This window comes from Lithobates pipiens, unplaced genomic scaffold, assembly GCF_037356315.1.
Source record: "Lithobates pipiens isolate NorthernLeopardFrog02 unplaced genomic scaffold, aLitPip1_a1.2 Scaffold_27, whole genome shotgun sequence".
In the NCBI taxonomy this organism is placed as follows: Eukaryota; Metazoa; Chordata; class Amphibia; order Anura; family Ranidae; genus Lithobates; species Lithobates pipiens.
This window is the reverse complement of record NW_027507788.1, coordinates 198,555,000-198,568,610: the sequence shown is the minus strand read 5'-3', so window position 1 is coordinate 198,568,610 and position 13,611 is coordinate 198,555,000.

Below are 13,611 nucleotides of genomic sequence, written 5' to 3'. Positions count from 1 at the left end.
ACCTGTCAGTGTCATGTGCCATCTGTTGTCAGTGTCACGTGTCATCATTGCCACGTATTAGTGCCATCTGTCATCGGTGCCACGTATTAGTGCCACATATTAGTGCCATGTGTCATCAGTGCCATGTATTAGTGCCATGTGACATTAGTGCCACATATAAGTGCCATCTGTCATCAGTGCCACATATTAGTGCCATCTGTCATCAGTGCCACGTGTCATCAGTGCCACGTATACGTGTCATTAGTGTCACATATCAGTGCCATCTGTCATCAGTGTCACGTGTCATTGTCCTGGTGCCCCAGGGACTTCAAAAGTGTAATAGGTAGTCAACAAGTTAGATGTGTAATTTATGCTCCTAGAACACGTGATGGCGCTCCCTGCATGTTGGGCCTCTCCAGGTGGCCAGGCTGTGAAAAAGTCCCACACATGTGGTATTGTAATACTCAGGAGGAGTAGCAGAATTTTTTTGGGGTGTCATTTGTGGTATACACATGCCATGTGAGAGAAATAACCTATTACAGTGACAATTTTGTGGAAAAAAATAAAAATACTTATAGTCTAATAGACCAAGCCTTTCATCAACACGTTATTGACAAATCTACTCAAGATTTTATTAGAACTGACTTTCTATGCACTTCCTAAAGTGCACAAAAACCCCACACAGCCACCCGGCCGACCTATTGTATCCAGCCGTGGCAGCTTGACTGATAATCTCAGTAAGTATATTGACAGACTGTTGCAACCTCTTGTTACTACTTTACCTTCATATATACAAGACACCACACATTTACTCCGAGTCTTGGATGGCCTCCTCGTCGACGGTGACACTATTCTAGTTGCCATCGACGTGGAGGCACTATATAGCTCCATTCCCTACCACTTAGGCCTTCAGACCATTCGTCAGATTCTGACACATTCTCAGCAATACTCGCCAGAACTCTCAGATATTTTGTTACAATCACTGGAATTTATTCTCACACACAACTTTTTTTCTTTTGGGCGTTCCCACTACCTCCAGGTGCAGGGCGTCGCCATGTGTACCTGTTGACGCTCACTCTTTTCTAATCCTAATATGTCCCAATTTTGTTGTCATGTGGCGACCTGGTATCGCTACATTGATGATATTCTGTTTTTTTGGAACGGTTCAGTCGAACTATTACATATATTTTTAAAATTCTTAAATCTCGACAATGAACTTAATTTAAAATTTACTATGACATACAGTACTTTAATGATCTCATTTGTGGACCTGACTATTACTAAAGACCAGAGGGATTATTTGCAAAGCACATTGTTTCGCAAACCCACTGCTGGGAACACCATTCTATCTGCGGATAGTTTTCATCCCAAGCCCTTCCTCCAATCTATCCCTTATGCCCTTATGCACAATACTTACGTGCACAACGTAATTGCTCTACTGACAAACTATTTAACCAAGAATCCATCTTACTTAGAGAGAGGCTCTCTGCCCGTGGTTATTCTAATAAAACTCAAAAAATGGCATATAAGAAAGCCAAGGCAAAAAATCGCCATGACCTTCTTTTTCAAAAACGCACCACCACACGCCCCCCCCGGATCATTGTTTCATATTGTCAGCAGCATCAGCAGATCAAAAATATAGTATCAAGATATTGGAACATTCTAACCTCAGACCACAATCTTGCACCTTTTGTTCCAGCCCAGCCACTATTCACATTTAGAAGAGCCCCCTCTATCTGCGACAAGTTGGTCCATAGTGAATACTCACATACTTCTTCCATTACTACTAAACTACGAGGTACTTATCCCTGTGGTAACTGCAGGTATTGCAAATACATCAATACCGTCCACAACATTATGTTACCCAATCAACATTTTTTTAATCCCCGTCACTATGTGAATTGCCACACAAAGGGAATCGTATATCTTCTACTTTGTGAGTGTGGCTGCTTTTATGTTGGGAAGACCAAATTACCATTCTGGAAACATATTTACCCCCACATCACCACTATCAATACCAAAGATCCTGATCTCCCAATAGGCCGACACTGTGCCACGGTCCACTCTGACCATACACCACATGTACGCTTCCTAGCCCTTGACCATATCCCTCCTAGCATTCGAGGAGGTGATCACAATAAACTCTTACTTCAGAGGGAATTAAGGTGGATTTTTCACCTTAATGCCACCTCATCACCTGGCCTCAATGAAGCCTTCAACTTTAGACCCTTTTTGGAAGGTTTTCAATCGGGGGTGTGTGAGCTTGACCTCTAACCAACTCAATACATTATAGGATTGCTGACCTTTGGTCTATCAGAACCATATTGATACTATAGCTGCTGTTTGACGCACCTTCCTGCTGATCCTGCTGACATATATCTGTATAATTGTATCAATTTTTGCATATAATATTTAGTTTTAGGGTAGCAATATCATCATGCTAATCCTCTATGTGTAACACACTCATATTATTCATTTTAAGTATTGTTATTTTACTTTTGTATCTTCTCTTTTTCCATTGTTCAGTCATTATCATCTGTTATACTCATTCAAATATGTTGTATTATGTTCAGAGTTAATATCTACTATTATATCCAAACATCATGTTTTTTTCCGGCCATCAGCATCACCCAATGCCACCAAGGGGTTATTGAAAATACACATACTGCTATCATACACACATCTATATTGGCAGTTGGCTAGCGTTTCCCCGTTTGATTGATACTACCGCCATGGTCCATTAGGGGGCGCCCGCGTAGACTGCTCACTTTGTAATCCCATCGTTTTGCATTTCTATGCTGCTCACAGTTTTTACCTCCCTCTTGCACATTTTGTTCAAAACAGCTGGTGTGGTACCCGGTGCACAGGAGACATGTGCGCCCCCATCGTCAGTGCGCAGTCTTATAGCCCAATTGGTGGGGTAGTTTTACTCCGCCATGGTATGCTTGTGCTCCAGCACGGAGCGCTGTGTCCAGGGCTACCCACGCGACGGTGACATCATGACGCGTGACACGACACTGCCCACTATGTGGCGAGGCCGCGCCCCGCGCCGTCCTGTCAGAGCTCCCTATGCGGCCGCTGAGTTATGTGCCAACAGGCACTCCCACCAGCCCCACCAGCATCAGCTGTGATTGTGGTGTAGCTCCTCCCACTCACAGCTGATTCATGTCACCTTATTAGGTGATATAAGGCATGCACAGGCTGCAGTCAGTATGCTGCTTTGGACTTATACACTGTGTAACATTTGGTCAGTGTTTGCACCCTACTCATACTTATGCCTATTGAGGACAACCTGGTCCCATATACTTAGTTTATTTATATTTTCTTTTGTCCAGACTACCCACCAATGCTGCTTTAATCAGCTGTGATTGTGGTCCAGCTCCTCCCACTCACAGCTGATTCATATCACCTCACTGGGTGATATAAGGCAAGCACAGGCTGCAGTCAGTATGCTGCCTGCGGCATGCCGCTTTGGATCTATGCACTGTGTAACATTTGGTGAGTGACTGCACCCTACTCATACTTATGCCTGGGGATTATCTGTTATACTTATGCTTGGGGGACAATTTGTTCCCATATACTTATTTCATTTATATTTTCTTTTGTCTAGACTATCCACCAATGCTGCTTTATGCTGGTGTCTGTGCTGGGTTAGGTTTTCCCATACCTTCCTAGCTGATAGAGCTTGTTACCATTGCAATGGGAGTAAAGGTATTCTCGCGCATACCTATGTGCCCTATAAAAGAAAATTGTGGTTGCAGCAAAACACCGGCAGGGGTACTAACCCTCCCCAAAGTAAGTGATAATGAAAAAAAAGTGGTGTTGCGCTCCGGCTGAATAAATGTGATAAACTAAAATAAACTAGCTAGTACCTTGGTAGCAGCAGGAAGGTAAGAGATAAATGTTAAACTACGTGTTTAAATAAACTCAGACAATGTGCGTAACCTCTTGGGTGCAATACATCAAATAGTGCATTTAACAAAAAACACACTTAAATCGGGTGATATACAAAATCCTCCATATAGAATCCAAAATATCAGTGAAACAACGTGCAATACACTTAAATTAGTAAATTATATAGTGTAAAGAACAAAAATAAAAATAAAAATAAAATACCTCTATTAATAGAAATGATGCTAAAAATAACGAATGAGATGAAATTTATAAATGCTAAAAGTGCAACTTTAAGAGGTGCAATAAACAGTGATGATTGATCAAAAATTGCACATAGTGCTAGTAATAATATTTGAACTCCAAACACAGTGAAGATGTGCTCAAAAACAAGGCTCCAATGTAGCTATTAAAATAAAGTTCACTATAATCATGCAAAAAAATGTCCATTCAGTGGTAAGCAAAACAATATCCTGCGTGCCCGGAAAAAACGGGGGGTTCCACCAGTGCTCCTGTGCGTATTGTGTCCTCACACTAGGTGCAGTAATTACCTTACCTTACTGCTGTAAGGTAAACAGCACTCCCAAAGCAACACTTGTTATCCGCTGGTGTGGGTTCAATAAGTAGCACAACTCTAGACACTCATTCCACCGTAGGCACGATGTATCATGCAGAGAAAACAAGGGGAACACTCCAATGGTGAAGTATGTATTCACAATTTTATTTAGATACAAAACGAAGCTTGGGTACTCACATTTAAAACGAATAAAGTCATGTGACTTCATCAGGGAATCAATGATAACAACTGATATATATAAAACTGATGAAGTCACATGACGATACGCGTAGGAACGCAATTGGTTAGTGAGGACACCGGAAGTGACGTCCGGAAGTACGAACGTGGCGCTCGTTCGTTTTATTGTGCATATTTTTATTCGTTTTAAATGTGAGTACCCAAGCTTCGTTTTTGTCTTACCTTCCTGCTGCTACCAAGGTACTAGCTAGTTTATTGTAGTTTATCACATTTATTCAGCCGGAGCGCAACACCACTTTTTTTTTCATTGTTACCATTGCAGCTTCTGAAATTTTTGGCTCGATTCTAATACCATCCCACCAAAGCTTATTCGACATCAGGCACTGCCTTAATTATTGTGGCAATCATCAACAGTACTATACTCGCACCCCTTGCTGGTATTTATTGGTGTTAATGCTTGGCTGGTATGGATCAGATAGTTTACTATGTACAATTTTTTTGCAAGCTTTTTGTACATTTAAATTTATATTTTGCTGTACTAATTTCAATCACATTTGTACTTTTAGACTCTGTACACACGAGATAAATCATATGCCTATGAAAAAGGACAGTTGGTCCGAAACATGTCGGCATTTTTCTCCAAAGCTACTTAAGTCGCAAGTTTACTATTGACACCATTTCTAATTGGTTTATCAACTTGTTTATGTATTGCCAATATATGTTTTTTGTTATGTATCAAACACACTTTTCTGATTAATATAATTTATTGATATTACACTGTTTCACGGCTTGGTATTTCTCTAATATCACTTGGGGTACCGGCTATGCGAATCGCATAAGGCCATTTTTTGTGTTGTTGAGCAGTTAGAATGTCTATGGAGCGGAGTAGTTCCAGGCCTTCCTCCAGTAATTGTAGAGGCTTTCCCCTTGTGGGTGATGGCCAGTTTTGTTGGAAATCCCCACCGATAAGGAATGCTATGGTTGTGCAGGGCTTTAGTTATCGGTAGTAGTGATTTTCACTTTTGCATCATGTACTGAGGGGGTTGTGCAGAATTTCAGAAGGCAGACATCAGCTGTTCTTTTGCATAAAAGAAGTGTACCCGCATAAGTACATCCCTGGGGGTACTATCTGGCAGGTGAGATGGTTTGGGTAAATGACGTAATCTGTCTATTATCAAGTCAAAATCAGGCAAGAACGCTTTCATGAGGTTGCTGGCATATTGCTGTAGTTGTGATGGAAGTCTCGCCTCAGGGATACCGCGGATTTTGATGTTATTACATCTGGATCTATCTTCCAGGTCCGCTATTTTGGACTTGAGCCAGGAGATGATCATTGTGAGCGTCTACTAGCATGTAATGTGCTGAGGCAAAGTCTCCCATTTTTTTTTCCACTAGATCAATGCGACCTCCTAGTTCTCCTACTTCCACTTTAAAGTTGCTAATGCACTGCATCATGTCCGCATGTAAAGATGTGCGTAGGGAGATAAGCATATCTTTCAATGTGGTGTCTGATATGGGTTTGTCACAGGTGGGGAACTCAGTAATAAACTCAGCTAACTCCCTTGTGTCCTCCATTGAATCTCGCCATGTGCTCACCTGTTGTGCGTCGTCCAACATGCAGGGTCTGGATTTTGCAGGGCTTCTGGAGAGTGGAGTGGATGTCCCTGGAGATTGTTGACCTGACCTGCTTTGCGAGTTTGGGCTCAGTGAGGCCGCGGGAGAGGTGCCAGGGGAAGCCTGTTACCCAGCGCAGGCGCCATCTTGGCTGGAGCCACCGGCCACCGGCAGGAAGAAGTCCAGTAATTTCTTTGACTGAGTGCTTCCTTTCCGCTTGTGGGACATCTCTGTTGTGTGGGGAGATCCTGAGGTGGATAGCGAGCGGTGTCTGTTCTGCGGAATGTTCCCCGAGGAGAAAGGATTCCCATCGCTGGAGCGGAGCTCTGTGTTCAGGCTGCCATTCAGTCGTGCATGGAAACCACGCCCCCAGTATGGATTTTGAGGGGGACCCCTACGCCATTTTTTTGGTGCGGTGTTCCCCTTAATATACATACCAGACCCAATTTTTGCAGTTTTTTTTTTTGTTTTTTTATTAAAGTCGCCTGGCCTGGGGGGCGACTTAAAGTTGTGTTGTAAGTCACCCCAAGTCGTGCTGTGATTCACACTCAAGTCGTGTCCAAGTTGCCTCCCAAAGTCGTGCTGGAAGTCGGGTTGCCCCTGTGTGAATGGACTGTTAATGGTACGGCATGCGCTATTATCAATGGGATATTATCGCATGCGCCGACATATTATCTGTTGCGCTTATGCGTGCGCCGGTTCATATGTTCACTTAATCATTTATCTGGCGCACAAATTAAGGTATGAACCGGCGCAGCACATTCATCTTAGTAAATCAGCCACAATGGCATCTGTCAGTGCCAACCCCAGCTTGTGTGTTCCTACCCTGTGCTTTTTCCTTTTTATGGAAAAGTGAACGCATGCTAGCACATCACACAGCCACGTTTCCTCAACAAATGAAGGCTTCTGTAGTCTATGAGCTTTATCTATTGCAATTTCATGTGGGGCTGCTGACCCAGGAATATCTGTAAATATTACATTATTCCACCTGGAGTGGTCTTCTAAGTCTGTGGTCTTACTGTGCTGTGAGAATTAACCAGTTCATTATGGACAGTGTATTTGTAATCCACCCTTTTATATAGCTCAGTAATGGCTCCTTTAAGGTTTACTATCATGGATGCCATGTCAACATGGAGGAAGCAGCCTTGGGTGTCTTGGTGTCACCACTATTGCCCTTCAGAGGGCTGCCCTGAATGGAGCTCTTGTGCTATGCAGCCATCTCAGTTGACTGTTGGCCACACCTACACATTTAAGGTTGTTTTTAAGGTTTGTTTGTACCAGTTAAATGCATCATTAAAGTGGTAGTGAGCGCAGGGAGCACGCTCTCAGCATAATAAGTAATTTACAAAGGACTGCATATATGGGGTGGCTCGGTATGAAGGCCCACATGCCAAGAGGCTGCATATGTGTTTGGCTGGCATAAAGAGGTTAAACCACATATCTTTTTTTGTCAGTATAACAAAAGAATGATGTGTACACCTTTTAGATTTTTTTAAGTAGTAGGTAAACCTCCAACAAGAAGCACATTTTTGTTCCTGTTCAGGCAATGGTTGAGCTCTTATAACAATTCTATACCCCTCATACTGTGGACATTGTTAGCACTTGGCCAACAAAACCTGTGTAATGGACAAAGTAGCAATGTGATGACATTACCGCTGAGCCCAGTAGGGATACACAAATGTGATGGGCCAACAATGCTGAAAATTTAGCAGTGGGACTGCCAGGTTGCATGTCAAAAAACAGAAGGAATTGCAGGATCAACAGGCAAAACTTGAAAAAGAGGTAGACATTAACCACTTGCTTACTGGGCACTTAAACCCCCCTCAGTCCCAGACCAATTTTCAGCTTTCAGCGCTGATGCACTTTGAATGACAATTGCGCGGTCATACAACACTGTACCCAAATGAAATTTTTATCATTTTTTTCCCACAAATAGAGCTTTCTTTTGGTGGTATTTAGTTACAGCTCGGAGTTTTATTTTTTACTAAACAAACAAAAAAATATGCAAAAAAATAAAAATAAAAAATCATGTTTTAATAGTTTGTTATACAATTTTGCAAACGGGTCATGTTTCTCCTTCATTGAAGTGCGCTGATTAGGCGGCACTGATGGCTGCATTGGTGGGCACTGATGGGCTGCATTGGTGGGCACTGATAGGCTGCATTGGTGGGCACTGATAGGCTGCACTGGTGGGCACTGATAGGCATAGTTAAGGCGGCACTAATAGGCACAGATAAGGCGGCACCGATCGGCACAGATAAGGCGGCACTGATGGGCAAAGATGGGCACAGATAAGATGGCATGGATGGGTGGCACGGATAAGTGGCACGGATGGGCACTGATAGGTACCACTGATAGATGGGACTGATGGGCACTGATAGGTGGCTCTGATAGGTGGCTCTGATAGGTGGCACTGCTGGGCACTGATGGGCGGCACTGCTGGGCACTGATGGGCGGCACTGCTGGGCACTGATGGGCGGCACTGGGGTGCAGCACCTTTGCGGCAGATTGTGGGCACTGTGGGTGGCACTGTTGGTGGCACTGCTGGATGGCACTGTGGGTGGCATTGTGGGTGGCACTGTGGGTGGCGCTGGGGGCACTATGGGCACTGCTGGGTGGCACTGATGGGGGGCACTTACTTTCATTCAGGATGGCACTGCGGTGGGCAGGTGGGCACTGGCAGGGGGCAGGTGGTCAGCTGTATTGCTGGCAGTGATCGGGACTGATGTCCCGATCACGGCCGCCGGTGATCGGCTTTTTTTTTCTCTCCTCGCGCTGTCAGCGCGAGGAGGAATAATAGCCGATTACCGGCTCCGTTCTGTCACATGATCAGCTGTCATTGGCTGACAGCTAATCACGTGATAAGGGGTCGGGATCGACCCCTTACACGGATCGGTGATCAGGCGAGTCTCATGGACTCGCCGATCACAGAGCGCGCCGCGCGCGCCCCTCAGGGGGCGTGCAGGCCGCTCGTAACCAGGACGACGTCAATAGACGTAGTCCTGGAAATGTAGGTCCGCGCTAATGCCGTCATTTGGCAATAGCGCGGATCTCAAGTGGTTAAAGATAATATATTTAGGACAGTTATGATTAGTTGTGTTTATTTAAAGGGGTTGTAAAGTCAGAAGGTTTTTTTATCTGAATGCATTCTATGTATTAAGATAAAAAGTCTTCTGTGTGCAGCAGCCCCCTTAATACTTACCTGAGCCCCCTCACTAACCAGCAATGTCCACGAGTCCCTCGGCCAACTGGCACTCTCCCTTCTAATTGGCTGAGACACAGCAGTGGCACCATTAGCTCATCCTGCTGTCAATCAAAGTCAGTTAGCCATTTAGGAGAGAGAGGAGGTGGGGTCCAAATGCAACTCCATGTCTGGATGAACACATGGAAGCTGCAGATAGCCGTGGGTGCCCCCATACAAAGCTTCTTGTTGTGGGGGACACTCAACAGGAGGGAGGGGCCAGGAGCACAGAAGAGGGACCCAAGAAGAGGAGGATTCAGGTTGCCCTGTGCAAATCCACTACACAGAGCAGGTAAGTATAACATGTTTGGTATTTTTTTTTTCCAACTAAACTTTACAATCACTTTAAGGAAATGTTGTATTTTACATGGAGTTCCACTTTAAACAAATCTTCAAAGAATAACATGGCACTTGGTTCTGCTTTTTTATCTATCACTTGGTTGGTTTGCACAGCTTGCCCACACTTTGTGGGCTACATTTCTGTAAGGCAATAGGTGGAATACATAGACTATAATTAGAATAGAGGATTGCTGAGCATTTCTAAACTCTTTGCCACATAAAGGCTATTACTTATCCTCGTACTTCAGACATTATTGTGCAGACTGTTGCATTAAGCCAGAAAGATTAAATAGAAGAAGAATACAACAAGCAGAACATAGTCTTTTATCTGCAGTGCACATAAATTATACTTTCCGCTGTGTTTAGCTAGGTAAACAGAATGGTTCGCTAGTAAAGAATTAAATGCAAACACAAAAGATAATGCTAATAAGTCATTTGTGTCTTCACCAAAGGAAGTGTCAGGTGAGTAGACAAAGGAGTTACCGTCATCATCTTTAGGCATGGCCAAAGAAATAATATTTTTTACTTGCTGACTTGCGGAGACCACAAGGTATAGAAGCAATAAATTACACTTACACAAAAATGTAATGCTATAAAAAAGAGACATAAGATACGTCTAAAAGGTACATATATTAGCTTATGAGGTTATCCACTTATCTCTACACAAGGCTATTTGCATTTAATCGTTGTTTCTCTCTTGCACACTACCTATGGTTTCAAAATGAAATAGTAACTTGGATGGAAAGAAATTATCTAGTAAGTCAAGCATAACATATGAAAAAGGGAACTTTTTCAATATCTTTATATTGCACAACATCAGATTCAGTAAAATCACATCACATTTATTTGTGTCACATTACTAATTCCATTTACATATAATAATTTGTTTAGCATTTTATACCATATTTTTAAGTATATTATCACTAGTGATATAATCATAATGATGCTGTTGATTAACTATTTCCTATTTCTATGTGAACATCGCTCTCATCCTCAGGAAGGAACATCTCCACTGATGTTGATATGTCTATTAACAATACTGAGAATAGTATACAAAATATTAATATCCTACTCTTAATCAACCAATATCAAAATTCTCCTCTTTATGGACCACTACTTGCTCATGTATCCCTTAGATGATCACCTTGCCATAAATTATAGTGGCTCCCCTGCATCCCACCTATGGGTTTAAGATTAAATTGTTTGTTACCCCAGCATTTCATATTGCTGATATGTGTATGCTGTACCATGTACTGGTATGGAAAAGTATCCTGTTCTCTTTGTATTGCTTCCTTTGTTTGAAATCTCTAGTGTTTCAGCCAGTCCCTCTGCTTTCTTATAAAAAAAACTGACCACACTAAGCAGGAAAGCCCACCATGGTCAGTTCTCTAACTGTGCTGGGAACTGAGCCTGCTCAGACATGATCAGACTTGTCCTGACATGCCCCCTCTGCCCAGCCTCTCACTGGGAAGCTTAGTGTGCTGTTGCTTCTTCTCCTCACAGCTCTTATGCAGCTGAGAACAGAGGGAATGTGATCACTTATAAAAAAGGGAAAACGTTTTTTTTTTTATATTTATACACAAATATTTTGCTTTTCATTTCAGTTGGAGAGTAAGAGAGTTTAAAAAAAGTTGGGTAAACAGTTCAGGCCGGGCTAAAGTTTGGCCCGAATATCGCCTGTTCGCCGAAAACCCAAATTTGCAGGCCAACACCCCCTGAATGCCCTGCAATGCACTGCACGCTGCACGGTGCATTCTGAGCCATGATTGGGCAAAGCTCAGGGAAAAATCAGGGCGCAATGAATAGCTGGTTGTTGCAGAGTAGGCCCGGGAAGCCGGCCGCAGCGTCCTTAACAATAGATGAGTCATCAGTTGTCAAGGGGCTTCCCCGTTGACAGCTGAATAAAAAAAAACATTGCCAGCAATTCAAAAGTGAAAATAAAACAGTGTGGTGTCCTCCCCCCTCTTTGGGTCTGGTATAGATTTTAAGGGAAAGCTAAAATTAAATAAAAATGTTGTGGAGTCCCCCCAAAATCCATACCAGACCCTTATCCAAGCATTTAGCCTGGAAGTCCAGGAAAGGGGGGGAAGAGCTTTACCTCCTGTCTTCCCACCTCAAAGTACCTTGTCCACATGTTGATGAGGGCAAGGGCCTCATCCACTGGGCTGTGGTTCTGGGAGTCTGTGGGCAGGGGGCTTATCAGAAACTGGAAGGCCCCAGATCCCTCCCCCCTTATGTGAATGAGTATGGGGTACATAGTATTCCTACCCATTGACCAAAAAAGTTTTAAAAAGTAATAAAAATACAAAGATTGATTTTCAATGTAAATGCCCCTGTTACAGGAAAGTCGCTTATCGACTTTCTTTCACTCAGACACTGACAGCGCTGAGGATTAACAATAACTGCCAATCTATGACATAAAACTTCACACCAATGCTTAAATCCATCGAACATGACCTTAAAAAATGGCACACAGGCACCTTTTCATGGTTTGGCAGCGCAGCGGTCGTAAAAATGACCGTCCTCTCCAGGTTTCTTTACTTAATCCGCACACTTCGATCAAGATTCCACGACAAATGTTTCACGTCTTACGCTCAATGATCATGAAGTTCATCTGGGCTAAAAAAAAAAAAAAAACGAGAATTAAGTATGAATCGCTACTTAGGTCAAATGAGCTTGCGGTAATGGGAATACCAGACTTTCAAAATTATTGTGTGGCCTCCCTCCTAGCTAGGATCATAGACTGGCCACAAAGACACAAAAGACTGGGTAGCTTTGGAAATGACGGTCAATTCAGTTCCACCGACATTTGCACCCTGGGTGCCTTGGTCAGCATATCCAGATGATCTGAAACATCACCCATTAACATAAATGACACTTAAACTCTTACATGGTCTCCCCAAGAAGACTGAGATCATGTCCGCCCGAGGCCCCTTGACCCCATTAAAAGACAACCCAGATTTCATACCAGGAATGGGAAATACATATCTCAAGACAGCAAATAACAACAAACCCCTTTTAGCCAGGGATTGCTATGCACATTCAAACCTGAAAGGCCTCCCGAGTTGAAGAGGGATAACAATTTGCCCGGGCTACCATTTTGTACATATCTTCAACTGTGGAGTTATCTCCAGAAACATGGGAAGCTAGGCAAATTTTCTAGACCCTTGACGGAATTTGAGTTGGTGTGTCTCTCAGGTGAACAGATGGCCAGGACAACCTCAATAGTGTATGCGTGGCTGCAGGAGGCTAAATATCATCTGATGACGGACTCAGGAGGCGTTGGACGGAGGATCTAAAGGTAACAATTAGTACAAAACAATGGAGGAATGCTTTTTTTTTGGCTCATAAGTGCTCAATCAGCACCAAGATTCAAGAAACGGCATATAAATTGCTGACACGATGGTACCTAACACCCCTAAAACTACACAAATGGAATCCACAGGTCCCCAACCTATGCTGGAAGTGCCAGGGAGATGTGGGTTCTTTGCTGCACATTTGGTGGCAATGCCCACTGCTCACTCCATTTTGGGACACAGTAAAGAAGCTTATCAAATCCATAACAGAAGCCACATTAACCTTGGATGCCGCCTGTTGCCTCCTGCACATATCCAGCTGGTCTTTGAAAAAGTACAAGCACTCTCTCACCATACATTTACTAGGTGCAGCTAAGTCTTTAATCCCAATTCACTGGAAATCCTCATGGGTCCCGTCCACAAGGGATTGGCTCCACAGAGTCGCAGAAATTTCTGAAATAGAAAACACTCTGGCACAATCTAAGGAACGGGTGGAG